At 50.2% G+C, this 12,012-nt stretch overlaps 1 protein-coding gene across 1 annotated transcript in view; it reads right to left on the reverse strand.

Moving 5' to 3' along the window:
* The window catches only part of FRG1 (FSHD region gene 1), a 29,378-nt gene extending 17,627 nt beyond the window's left edge, over positions 1-11,751 (reverse strand). The window contains exons 1-2 of the mRNA XM_028526621.2: positions 11,745-11,751; positions 10,711-10,713 (exon numbers count right to left, since the gene is read on the reverse strand). The gene's annotated coding sequence lies outside the window, so the exon portion shown is untranslated. The remainder of the gene's footprint in view (positions 1-10,710; positions 10,714-11,744) is intronic.
* Positions 11,752-12,012: the final 261 nt, after the last annotated feature.

Consider the following 12,012-nt stretch of genomic DNA (forward strand, 5'->3'; position numbering starts at 1 on the left):
CAGCCTGGTTGTTTCGTGTCTATACGGAGGGAGTCGAGGGAAAGCCCTGGGCTGGGAGCCTGCCCATCATCTTCTGACCTTGACTGAGTCATAGGTGGCCCCAGCAGGCCTGGCACTCGGTGAAGGTCAAGGCCGCCTGGAAGTCAGGCTGAGTGGCCCTGGAACACGGAGAGAGGCCACCGGCCGCAGGGGATTCCGTGCTCAGGGCTAAGCAGGGTGTTAGCGTGCATCCTGAGGGCAAGGCCGCCACCAGAATCCGGGTTTTGGGGCCGAATCTGAGACCTCGGTCTGCAGGCCGGATTAAGTGGTCCCAGAGGCCCGACAGAACCCCCAGAGGGGCGCTGGGCAGGTGCTGGCTGGCGAGCAGCGTGGAGATGTTTGGTTCCCCTTAGCAAACGCTGCTATTTCGTTGTCTCCGAGACACAGCCCGAGGACTGGAGCCTGGGCTGCGTGGTAGACCTGGAGCTTACATGCCTGGGGCGGAGGGAGAGAAACGGCACCGCGGGCGGTAGGTGACGGCACCTGAGCTGGATTTCTAAAATAAGAAAATCCCTGTGTCTGCAGTCTGCTTGGGCCGCTGGAACACGTCAGCATAGACCGGGTGGTTTAAACGAGAAACCCTTACTCCTCGCGGTTCTGGAGGCTGGGAGGTTCAAGAGCAAGGCAGAGCTGGGGTCTGGGGAGGCCCCGCTTCCCGCCTGGACAAGGGCTTTCTCGTGTCCTCGCGGGGCTGAACGAGCTCGAGTCTCTTTCTTGTATAAGAAGGCCGACCCCACTATAGATTCCTCACCCTCGCGGCCTCACCAAAGCCTGTTTACCGCTGGAAAGTTCCATCTCCTGATACTGCCGTTCTGTTGTAGGTTAGGGCTCCCACGTGGATCTCGGGAGGACGGAAACATGGGGCCCCGAGCCCCTTATCTAACGAGGGTCCTTTGGGTTAACAACAACAACAACAACAATGACAACAACAACAACAACAACAAACTAGCCCAGATTAAAAAAAAATTAAAATAGGACTTGATTTTTGCCCAAACTGTGTGTTGGGCTTGTTAAAAACAAGGCATGCTCAACTATTTCCTCTAAAGACGCATTCATTGTTACCCTGTTATATTTACAGAATTTTAACAGAATTACATAGTAAGACGCCTAATAACTGAATCTATTACTGAAGGCTTTACAACATTTTAGGTAAAAACATGTGCTTGGAAATCGTATAGTAGAATTTATGAACAAATGCTGATGCTAAGCACTTTATAAAATACATTATTTAACCCACGGGAAACCCTGTTGCCGGCTACTCTTACTGTGCCAGTTTTGCCGAGGGACTAAACCAGGGACTTGCCTAAGGCCTCGCAGTTGGTAAGTGGTGCAGCGAGGATTTGAGTCCAGTCCCATCCAAGTCCAGGACGAACACGCCATTCTCCAGGAATGGGTTTTCAGTCCCTGAGAATGCCCTCATCCTGTCTTTTGAAATTGCACTTCTTTCTGGGTAATAGCTTTATTAACCTGTGAATAGGGTACCGTGTGATCAGACACAAAATTCTCTGGAGTCTTTAATATCTGTGATGAGACGAGGGCAAGCTCTGTGGTGTTGCCGGTGGGCGAGTGTCATTTGAAGAGGTAGGGGACACCCCTGTTTGTGCAGACAGAGAGCCCCCAGCTTCTCTCCATTCCTTCCCTTCCTTTCCATCTTCCAGGGGATGGACGGCTCTGGTTGGTCAAGTTTAAGGGTCTTTTATGAACCCCAGTGAGCGGTAGAACTTTCCTACCTCTAGGTAAAGATTGATGGGCACGCTGGAGAGCTAAGGCAGCCTGCAGCGACTCCTTTGGAGAGAAAGCCTAATCATTTCCTTTTTTGGAATCCCTTGCTCGCCCGGTGCTGGACAGGAGATGTCTGCAATCGGACCCTGTGGCAGCCGGGACTGTCCGCTCTCCACAAGCTCCCCGGCGTCAGAGGCCGCTGTCTGGGTGCTCTTGTCTCCTCCTCTCCCACGGGAGTCCGGGCCTCCTGGCCTTTCTCTCGCTGCAGCGGCCAGGTCTCAGCCTTGGGTTTGGGCGTGGGGAGAGGTAGGCAGAAGGGCTCTCTGGGCTGCTTTGCTGGTAGATCGAGTTTGTAACAGAGGCTTTCCAGCCTTAAGCTCAGCTCAGTCTCTCTCTCTCTCTCTCTCTGTGTGGGTCTGGAGAAATCTCTGGGTGGTAATACTTATTTTTCTATGCTTCTTTTTCTGTACGTAGACATCTTTCTAAGGGACATCGTGCAGAGGTTTGTTCCCCGGCCAAATACCGTCCTTATCGCTTTTGTTACAACAAGTTTTATTTCCTTTGTGGAGTTGAAATCTAAAGGGAAATTCCCGACACAGGTGTGGTAAGAGGATTATGACATCAGGTAAATCCTTGAGCGTCTTTATCTGGACCCTGACAGTTTCCCGCCAGGATCTGGGCTTGCAGGGAAATGGAGCTTCGGTGGAGGCAAGCTCCCTGACTGTTCAGCGGTGAGTTAGGCGGCCACCTGCAGGGCCGCTGGGCGCCATCTCTCCTTCGGGCCGAAGCCCCACTACTGGGAGATGGGACCTGGGACGGCTATTAATATTCATTGAGTGCCTGCTTTGTGCCCAGCACGATGGTAAGTACTGGACCTGTTAGGGTTCAAGTGCACCATTCTAGAACGCATCCTCTGTATGCTGTATCGTGTGTTCACCACCCAAAGCTGAGTATCCCTCCATCACCATTTAACCCCCCTTTACCCAATTCTGCTTCACCCCTTCCCTTTCCCTCTGGCAATTACCACACTCTTGTGTCTAGGAGGTTTTTTTCCTTAATCCTTTTGTCTTTTTCACCCATCCCCCAACCCCACCCCCTCTGATAGCTGTCAGACTGTTCTTTGTATCTATGAATCTATTTTGTTTGTTTATTTTGTACATGTTTGAAATGTCCCATTAAAAAGTTAAGAAAAAAAATCACCGGGCATCATAAATAATTTGGAATAATTTCACGTTCAACCGTCGCAACAATAATCTGATGTACGTACTGTTAGTCCCATTTTAGAGAGGGTAAAACTGAGGATCAGAGAGGCGGAGAATCACACAGCTGGGAAGAAATGGTGCTGCGACTTGCAGCCGTTGTAACTCTGGACCAAGAACCACAGTTACACTGTCTCTTCATGCGAGTTCTTTCTTTGACTCTTCAAAGTCGTTAGTCCTCATGAAATCACTGCTCAACTGTGGGTTTCACAGAGAGGAGCAGCCACCCAGGCTCTGTGGCGAGAAGTGGGTGTTCGCAGAGCTTGGGGAGAAGAATGGGGGAAGGGGAGAGTTTTGTTGATGAACCTCATGTCATTCTGGGGCTCCGAGGGGCCGTCTCCAAATTCTCTGTCCTGCCGGCTTTTCCGTATTAGTTCCAGTGACAGGTGAGCCTCTCTTCTGGTTCCGTTAGGGAAAATGTCTTTGGAAAATTAAAACAGAGGGCGGAGGCAGAGACACGAGGAGCCACTCGGACCTCACACTCAGGTTCCGGCGGGTCGGCCTCAGCAGGCCTGGACCCCGAAGGATGCAGCAGAACTGGGTGTGGTCTTTAAAGGCAAGCCCATGGGTGTGCAACGTTGCACTCAATGGACTTACCAGGTGAGCTTCAGTAGTCCACATGGAAGCAGACACAGGACTGCTCAGATGTGACAGGGACAAAAGACAAGTCTGGGGACAGTGAGCCCGGGCAGGCCACCATGAACCAGGCAAGGGGCCGGGGGAGGGCGGTGTGAGGACTCTGGGGAACTGGCCCCCGCCGGGTGGGCTGCAGAGCGCAGAAACCCACTCAGCTCCCTCCAGCGCTGCCCGCACCTGGTGGAGATGCACAGACCTTGGAGAAGGACGGTCCCGCGGCCTCCGCTTGGGTCCCCAGCTGCCTTCCCTCATCAATATCTTGGCTGGAGGCTAGGCCCTCGGGCAATTTGCCTAGCTTTCTTGATCCGAGCCAGAAAACTTGCTTTTGAAGTGGTTTGGAAAGCTCCGAAAGAGATGTGCCTCATGGTATTAGTGCTGCTGCCAGCGAGAAAAGACTCTGCTTTTCATCGGCTGTGCACTGAGGCAATCTGCGTCTCGCTAGCCCCGACTGCCAGTGGCCCTGGCTGTGCTGACACGTCGACCTCGAGGCCAGGCGGAGAACAGGCGTAGGGGTGTTACCACGCTGGAAGGCAGGTACGTCGGGGTCTGTGGCAACCCCTTTACCACGCGCCTGGATATTCTTTGCCGTTTCCCCAGACACGGCAATTGGCAGGGCTTGCAAAAGAATCACTGGCAGGAAGTTCATTTTCTTTACCGCTACCTCCCCAGCCATAAAACTAAAAGCTTTTTGCCTAAATCATGTTTGCTGTCTCAGGGGAGTGGGAGATCATTTCCTTCAGAGCGTTTCCCAACTGGGGTTTGGTCCCGGGGATCTGAGAGTTCTCACGGGCCCTTTGAATGGGATGTTTCTCAGGTTCTCCTCTCCCCCCACCAAGGCCTCTATGTCTGTGTCATTTTTTTCCTCCCCTTCCTCCCGCCGAATCTCAGATTCCTGTGAAATCCTTTCATTTTGAATGTCCTTGTCTTCCACTTAATTAGAACTTCCTTCACCCATGGTGCTAGCTTTAGTTTCATCACTTCAAAATCACTTTTGGAAATTTGAGTTTGCTCTCCCTCTCTGACCCAGCGCTATTGAACTCCTGTACATAAACAGCAAAGGGAATCTCTGCTTGTGTCTGGGGATATGTGTGTCACAAAACCTATTGAGGTGCTCAGCTCCTGATTTGTACTTTGTAAATGGAGAAAAATCCTACTAAGAAATTCCAACTTTTAAGATTTAAACGTAAGAACTGATGTGGCATCTTTTCAGCCTCATTCCTGCTGTTGGAGTCACATCAGGGGCCCGGTGGCCTGGAGCCGACTGTGTGACCCCAGGAAGACCGCTCCACCTCCCCGCCCCTTCTTCCTTCACACGTACAATGTGGGTGCCCTCGTCTGCCCCGTGGGGTGCGCAGGGTGACCGAATTAGCTCACGTACCTTGTCACCTGTTGGTTATAAGCTCCCTCAACCCTGGGGCCATGGAGGGAGTGCCCCTCTTCCGGTAAAAGATCCCTCAGTGGGATTTCCACAGGCTCTCGGGGTCCCTCCTCCTCCTGGCTTCTCAGGGGTTCTGTTCATCACTCTTCCATTTCTCATCTGCGTCTTCAGCCTCTCTCCTTCTTGATGTCTTCTGTCAGCATTTAAATATATAAATCTCTCATTGAAGAAGTCTTATCTTTCCTCTCGGAGAGACACCACCCTCGACTCTGCATGCCTTTCTAGCTACCACGCCGTCCGTCCTCTTCCGTCCTGGCCAGGTTTTCCTCAAGAATATTCCACGTTTACAGTCTCCTCCTCCTCATTTTCCTTCCACTCTTTATCCAGGCCAGCATGGCTTTCACTTTCACCAAGTTCATTACACTACCTTTGCTAAGGTCATTGTATAAGTTTGCTGGGCTGTCCTAACAAAGTACCATACACTCGGGGGCTCAAAGAACAGAAATGTATTTTCTTACAGTTCTAGAGAAGTCCAAGATCAAGGTGTCTGCAGGTTTGGTTTCTTCTGAGGCCTCTGTCCCTGGTCACCTTCTCACTGTGTCCTCGCGTGGTTGTCCCTCTGTGTCCTCATCTCCTCTTATAAGGACACCAGGCATGTTGATTAGGGTCATTAGGTCCTGCAGGACGTCGTTTAACCTTAATCACCTCTCCAAAGGCCTGATCTCTGTTCCCAGTCACGTCTGAGGTCCTGAGGTTAGGACTTCAACACATAAATCTGGGGGGAACACAACGGAGTCCACAGCAACCACCAACGTCCTTCCTGTATTTAAGCTCAGTGGTATTTCGGGAGCATTCGGTAGAGTAGACCTCTTCTTCTAGCTTGAACTTTTCTTTTCTGCAAGGCTTCTTTGGCTGATTTTTCCAGAGACATCCTTTAAAGATTTCAGTGAGATCATGTCTCTCGTGCGTGAGGTAGCTCTGCTGGGCTACAGGCTCCTAAGGGTGCAGGACCTAGGTTCGTCTTACTCATCTCCACTTACGCAGAGCCCAGCCCAGGACCGTCTATCAAGGGGGTGCTGAACACATTGACCTAACTCTTGGCTACTTTTCCAGCCTCATCTCTACACAGGTACTTACTGTATTTTTGGGACTGTAAGACGCACCTAGGTTTTAGAGGAGGAAAATAGGAAAAAAAAATTTGAAAAAAAATGTGGTACAATATTTAATAACCTGTGACACTGCTCCACCTCCAGCCCCACGTAAGGAGTGGGCCAGGTAAGCTACATTTGGACTATAAGATGCACCCCAATTTCCCTCCCAAATTTTGGGGGTGGGAAGTGCATCTTATAGTCCAAAAAATACAATATGTGTCTCCCTGCTATTTTCTCAGACCTGTGGGCGGGCCTAGTCTGGGCTGCCTGGGCTCTGACACTTTCTTCTTCCTTTGTGGGCTAGCATTCACTCGTGTCCTGGCTACTCAGTGTGGTGGTGGGCATCAGCAGCGTGGGCATCCCTGGGAGCTCGCTAAGGCTCAGGCCCCATTCCAGAGCTAAGGAATCAGAACCTGAGCTTTAACCAGATCCCCAGGGGATTCACGTGCACGTTCAAGTTTGAGAGGCTCTGCTCTGGGTCTCAAGCCTAAGTGTCAGTCCTGTAGAGAGACCTTCCTCAACCAGCCACATCAGACCACCTAATAGGTTCCCTCACAGCACCCGTGACACCGGAGGGGCGAGGAAGTGAAAGGCAGGGCAGGAAGGCAGGGGAAGTAAAGCCTGCCAATCACACCGGTTGACCTGAGAAGTTCACCCAAAGCTGATCTTTCAGAAGAAAACTTCATAGAGGAGCGTGTGAAATTGGTGAATAGTTTGATCTGAGCAAATAGGTAATAATTGTGAGATCTTTTGTTTGCTTTAACACCTTTTTCTCAGTTCATGCTGAAAACCGCTTTACATGGTTGTCTCATTTTGATTTGCCACATTACAACACCGCAGGATAAATGCACAGCAGTGGGCCACAACTGCTCTGGGTTTTCCGATGTTTCATCGATCCCTGGTTGTAGAACGCACTGCAGAAAGCACAGCGAGGGCTCCTGTTCTTTAACGTAGTTGGATTCCCAGTTTGCCGCAAATCAATTGTTCAGCGTTTTGTTGCAAACGCTTTAGACGTTGCTTAGTTGCCTTGATTGCTTTGTGGCTCCTGGGGCCTTCTGTGGGTTCTGTCAGAAGCCCAGTAATAATGTTATTACCGAGCTGCAGCACTTTATAGAGAACATGCAATGAACGTTCAGCAAATAAACGAGGCCATGGTTTGTGGCTGAGAGATGAAAGAAAACACATTAATTAAAAATAAAAGCCTCTGTTAATTATCTCTGAAAGCATTTCTAAGTTGTCATACATGTACGCTTTACTTTAAAATACTTGGTTGCCTCTGTTGCCAAGTATTTTGGGACACGACGGTACCAAAGCACTCTATTAATTTAAAACTGGACAACTTGCTGGAATTATTCAACCAACTCAAAGTGCTGGCAGAGCTGTAATTTTAAAGTATAATCTCACTTGTTTCTCGAGCATGCCAGCTGCTCCTTGTTTGTTTAATAATGGAGCTGATGAGTCCTTCATTAGCGAGGGAAGCTAAGTGCAGGTCCAGTGCTCTTTAGGTGTGCTGGAGGACACATCCGACATCTGTGGCAAGATCCGTGAGTAAAGCAAAACCAGAGGTTGCAATCAACCTCACGTCAAATCTACATAGTTTAAAACCTCACGGTTTTTCTAGGAGGGAGGAAATTTAGGGGATGAGAGAGGGACTGACGTGAGCTGACTGCCCCCTATGGGTGGTCTTGTCGTCACAGCAGCTCATCAGGATGGGTTTTGTCTGTTCCATTTACCCAGATAAAAACCCTGAGCCTCGGACCCACGCTCTTCCCCTCTGGGTCACGCATTAGAATCACAGGAGCGGGAGTGGCGTTAGAAAGACTCATGGACACTCATTAGGCTGGCTGTTATTCATAAAAGACAAGTGTTGGGACGGTGTGGAAAATCTGCAACCCTCACGCGTGGTTGGTGGGGATGTGAAGCGGGGCAGCTGCTGTGGAGACCAGCGTGTCAGTCCCCAAAAAGCCAAACGTAGAATCACGGTAGGACCCGGTGATCTAACTCACAGGCAGGCGTAGATCCAGGAGCGCTGAGAGCAGGGATTCCGAAGGGTGCATGTACGCCCTTGTTAATAGCAAGCACTATTATTCACAGAAGCCAAAAGATGGAAATAACTCGAGAGCCCACTGATGGGTAAATGAACAAACAAAAGGTAAGTAGTATATACGCACAATGGAATGTTATTCAGCCCTACAAAGAAATGAAATTCGGACCCTTGCAACAATGCGAAGGAACCTTGAAAACAGGTGCTGAGTGAAGTAAGCGAGACATAAAAAGGCAAATATTATACGATATTCCACTTACGTGAAACGCCTAGAGTAGGTAAATTCACAGAGGCAGAAAGTGGACTGAGGTGACCAGGGCCGGCCTGGGGGCGGGGTGTGGCAGTGGGGAGTTGCTGTTTAACGGGGACCGAGCTGCTGCCGGGATGACGGGCGAACTCTGGAGACGGACCATGATGGTGGTTGCACGGCCGTGCGAATGCGCTCCACTCCGTGTCACTGAATGATGCACCAACAAACGGTTAACATGGTAAATTGTGTGCTGTGCATAGGCACCACCATAAAACTAACCTCATCGCTGGGGTGTCGCATCAGACATGCTGGCAGGATCAGTTTGGACAGGGACAGGACCTCGGGCCCCTCTCTGCCTCCAGGCTGTCCATCCTTTCCCGAGGGGTTCCCAGTCCCTGTTGGCTTTCAGTGTAGGCTGCTGGCTTCTGAAGCGCTCCACCCACCAGCGCCAGCTCTGCGCCTCCCGGTTTTCACATCTCCCTCCACTTTCAGCCTCCGCTAGGCGTTAGGAGAAAGTCACGATGCCTGAACATTTGCTGTAGGTGACCGAAACATCTCAGGTTACTGGTGCTTAACACACTGGACCCGCAAGAGAGTGGATCTCCTACTGGGTGACAGATTCCTAAAATCTTACCACCCAGTCGGGCATCTATGTGCAACAATTTCTGTGCTTTGCTGATGCTGGGGTGGAAAAAGAGTTGAGGACAGAGCCAGAAGCTACTCGCGGAGGTGGTGCAGCGGCCTGTGGGGCTCCTCGCCCCCAGGGCCAGGTGCCATGAAGGAGATGGGCAGCTCGGCGGCTCTTCCTCCAGCTGCCCTGACCCGCTGCCCCTGGGGTGCTGCGTCCTGGGCCAGCCTCCCTTCTGACCATTGCCTCCCTGCGCCCCCAGTGAAGGCACGCGGTTTAAAGGCAAGTGCCGAGCTGCACTGAGGGACATTGATTCAGGAGCCACGATCTGTTTGTCACGGTTCTGGAGCTTGGAGGTTCAGGATTGTGGTTGGGGCAGGTGTGGTGTCTGGGGAAGGCACGTTCTCCCGTGGACACCCATGTGCTCACTGCAGCCTCACCGGTCGGTCGTGGGGGGGGGGGGCGGAGGGGGAAGGGGTGAGTGAGCTGTCTAGGCCGCTGCCGGGGTAAGGACGCCGCGTCCTTCCCAAGGGCTCCCCCTGCAGGGACTAATCACTCCCGAAGGTCCCGCCTCAAAGTATCATTACATTAGGGATTAAAAAAAAAGTCTAGTCTTTATTTTTAAAATTCAGTTTATTTTATTTAAAAGCTTTTTATAATGGACTTTATTGGGTTGTCATTGGCTCACAAAAGCATACTTGTTTCAAGTGTGCAACTCAACATCACTTGCACCCGGCACCGTGTGCCCACCGCCTCAGGCAAGTGTCTTTCTGCCCCATTTCCCCCCGCCTTTGCCCGCCTGCGCCCGGTCCCGCCCCTCCTTCCCTGTGGCTGCCACCGCACTGCTGCTGGTGGCTACGTGCTGCGTACACACGGTCCATAGCTAGGCCTTTCACCCTCCTTCAGCGTATGAGTTATGGGGGGCAGGTGGATGCAAACGTTCAGACCATAACGAGCCTACTTTATGGTTATGGGGAAAATAACGATCCTTGTAAGAATTCTCAGCTCCAAGTTGAGAGTATGTATCATGTTTTGTTATTTGTGCCGCTGTGGCCTCAGACTTGAAATCATGGACGAGGAGCAATCTTCCTGCCGTCTAACCCACAGGTTAGAGAACACGCACAAGCATCCACTCGAAAGCCTCACTGGGACTCTCTGGGAGTTACATGGACTTATTCCACAGCAAACTTAATACCCGATAAGAAGTGGAATGTTTTCTGTCGTTGTCTTGGGAATTAGGACAAGCACCTTCCCTAGGAAAGCAATCGTGAGTTGCCAGGACGCTGGATGCTATCACATCATCTGCCTTCGGGGCATCGCAAACAATCTGAATCCAACCATTCACCTTCTCCAGCACAAGCAAACAGGGAAATGAAAACCACTTACCTGCAGCAGGAGGTGGGGAACCTCCTCGCTACGCTGACGGCACTGACGGCATCTTGCTGACCCTACCAAAGCCCTGCCTCGCCAGAGCAGGACATGAATTTTTCATTGCCCCTGTAATCAAGGTCTTTCGTGGTGTTTTCTCTCTAATACAGCTAATATGTTCAACATTGTTGGCATTCTGCTTTTGATTGCCAAGGATAAAATTAAAAAAAAAAACTTGCTTTGAATGATACTATACAAACACTGAAGGAAGCAACCGTGCTGTAGGAACTGAAGTTGAATTATGTGTTCTACACAAAACCACTTAAGGTGGGAGGGGAGGACCTTTCAAGTTGATTTTCAATAACAGATATAGACATCTTTACTGGATTTGCCTGGGAAAAAGGAATGGAAATTCCAACATCTGTTCTGGTCCACCCGTGTAGGGCTCAGTCCTGTCCCACCTCCTGTCCCCCCTCCATTCCAACCTCCTTTAGATCCTTTTTCTTCGCTCTGATTCCATGTAGAGAGAAGAGACCCAAGTGAGTATCAGTTAGTCATCCTGGAAATTTATCAACTTATTCCCATAACACTACTGTTGCTTGTAAAACATATTTTTAAAGGTTTTATTTACTTATTTTTAGAGAGAAAAGGGAGGGAGGAAGAGAGAGAGAGAGACATCAATGTGTGGTTGCTGGGGGTCATGGCCTGCAACCCAGGCATATGCCCTGACTGGGAATCGACCCTGGGACACTTTGGTTCGCAGCCTGTGCTCAATCCACTGAGCTACACCAGCCAGGGCTGCTTGTAAAACATTTTTTTTTTTTAAAGATTTTATTTATTTATTTTTAGAGAGGGAAGGGGGGGGGAGAGAGAGAGAGAGAGAGAGAGAGACAGAGAGACAGAGAGACAGAGAGACAGAGAAACATCAATGTGTGGTTGCTGGGGGTTATGGCCTGCAACCCAGGAATGTACCCTGGCTGGGAATCGAACCTGGGACACTTTGGTTCCCAGCCCGCGCTCAATCCACTGAGCTACGCCAGCCAGGGGTAAAACATTTTGAAGATTCATCTATTGCAGCAATTTTCAACCCTTTCCATCTCACAGCACACACAAACTCATTACTAAAATTCTGCAGCACACCAAAAGATGTATATTTTTTGCCAATCTGACAAATAGGTATAATTTTGATTCATTCACACTTGGCGGCTATTGTTGTGTTGTAATTTTTTTATTTGACAATCCAAGGGAAAAGAGGTCAGTTCCTATGACTAGAAAGTCAGGGATGGCATGTTTTACAACTTCCTGTGGCACGCAGGTAGAAAGGTCACTGTTCTATTGGACTGGCCTTCAGAGCAAGCAATACGCCCAATGATGAAGTCGGTCTTGCTGGTTTAACCTGCATTTTCATAGGGTCTCTCACCATGGAACCACCGTGGGCTCTGGAGTCTCATAACTGTTCGGAATCCAGGCTCTTTATACAGGAGTGAGGTTTCATACAAACTGTTTAAGCTCCTTGAGCCCCAGTTTTCTGGGTATA

Source organism: Phyllostomus discolor, chromosome 11, assembly GCF_004126475.2.
Source record: "Phyllostomus discolor isolate MPI-MPIP mPhyDis1 chromosome 11, mPhyDis1.pri.v3, whole genome shotgun sequence".
Classification (NCBI taxonomy): Eukaryota; Metazoa; Chordata; class Mammalia; order Chiroptera; family Phyllostomidae; genus Phyllostomus; species Phyllostomus discolor.